The sequence below is a fragment of the Myotis brandtii genome, unplaced genomic scaffold (assembly GCF_000412655.1).
Source record: "Myotis brandtii unplaced genomic scaffold, ASM41265v1 scaffold2514, whole genome shotgun sequence".
In the NCBI taxonomy this organism is placed as follows: Eukaryota; Metazoa; Chordata; class Mammalia; order Chiroptera; family Vespertilionidae; genus Myotis; species Myotis brandtii.
The window spans coordinates 221,425-223,492 of NW_005359533.1; positions in this window are offsets into that span (position 1 = coordinate 221,425).

Below are 2,068 nucleotides of genomic sequence, written 5' to 3' on the forward strand. Positions count from 1 at the left end.
GAAAACCCTACATTGAGAGATAACCACAGACACATTTGGGAAACAGCTGTTCAGTCTTTTACTTATAAGTATAGTATTTTAAGTATAATTTTTTTCATAAATTATTAAAAACTAGAGGCCCAATGCACGAGATTCATGCATGGGTAGGGTCCCTAGGCCTGGCCACTGATCAGGGCCGATCTGTGGGGCGACCAGTGGGGTGATCAGGGGCTCCTGCTGGCACCTGCCTTGGCCAGCCTGTGGGCTGGGGGCAGCTCCTGTGTTGAGCGTCTGCCCCCTGGTGGTCAGTGCGCATCATAGCGACCAGTTGTTCCACCGATGGTTCTGCTGTTCTGTCGATATGCATATTAGACTTTTATTATATAGAATATGTCATAGTCTGTGCTGTTTTGTAGCCTTTTTGCCACTTACCTTTCTACATAAAATAGTCTTCTACAACCTTTTCTTCAAAATGAAAGTTTTCTATGCTGTATACCTGAATATAATATTGAATGTCAACTATAACTGACATTTCTAAATTGCTTTTTAAATGAAAGTCTTGCCTTTTTATTGTAAAAGTGATAAAGCAAACAAATGTATGCATTTGCTTGTAAAACATCTTGGAAAGGATACACTAGGTGCTGGTAACACTGGTTACCGCTGGAGGGAGCCAGATGAAAGGCAGACATGGATAAGAGGGAGACTTGATGGTATAACCTTTTATACTTTTGATTGTGACTATGTGAATGCATTATCTATTTCAAAAATATGTAAGTTTTAAAAAATGAAACATTAATCTTCATTGCAAAAAATACAGAAATGAATAGAGTAATTGATCTTTAAAGTTAATACCAGAGATAACACTGTTAACATTTTTGCTCTATTTCTTCCAGATCTTTACCTATGAATGTATAGATCTATGCACAGACATATTTTTACCAAAATGGTACGATGCTGCACAGTGCTGTTTTGTTACCTGTGTTTTTCACTTAGGGTGAATTAAGGACAACATTCTGTGCAGCCTCATGCTGCAGGGTTACCAGTCATGTGAAGTTGGCCAGTTTGCAAAAGGCTATTTCTGGATGGACTGAGAGTGTCCAGCATGTGGGACATGCAGTGCTAGCTGACACCAATCTCCAACCACCCCAAATCTGGACTTTTAATTGAATGTAATTTTTAACTTTTATTTTTTTTTAATCCTCACCAGAGTTTTTATTGATTTTAGAGAGGAAGGGAGAGAGAGAAACATTGATAGTATGAGAGAGAAACATCACTATAAGAAAGAAACATTGAGCGGTTGCCTCCAGTACACGCCCCAACTGGGGATCAAACCCGTAACCTAGGAATGTGCCCTAACCAGGAATCGAACCAGCAACATTTTGGTGTATGGGGACGATGTTTCAACCAACCGAGCCACTCGACCAGGGCAAATCTGGGCTTTTTAATTTGTTGCGTGAAGACCCTGACCAAGCAGGATGCTGTGTTCCAGACCCTGGGGAGAGAACGTCTGGGAATGGATTAAACTTTCCTCCTGTCCGTGATGTTTAACCTATGTCACTTATTCCATAGCTACCAATACCTCCTAGCTGCCCCCTCCCCTCAGCTTTCACATTCACCACCACCAAGACAATGCCATTGGAAGTAGAGGGTTTGGTGGGAAGAACCAGTCTGCATGTCCAAAGACCTGGGCTCCCATCTGGGCTCTGCCACATGCTGTGTGATCCTTGGCAAGTCACTTCCCTCTCCGTAGAAGTGATATTCCCCAGGCTGCCTATTTCACAGTGTTATTTTATTGGAAGACTCAGATGAAATTATGGTTGTGAAAGTAGTATTAAAATATAGTACACTGTGTACATATGAGTTTGTATTGTTAAATTCTGCCCATTTAACCTGAAGTGTCAGAAGGAAAGGTAGACATCAAAACCAGTGGGTCCAGCTTCTTCCTAACATCGGCTCCTAAAGCTAACTCTTCCCTAGTCATCTTCAACTTCTATGCGTTCATCTTTTTTTTAAAAAATATATTTTTATTGATTTCAGAGAGGAAGGGAGAGGGAGAGAGAGACAGAAGCATCAATGATGAGAGAGAATC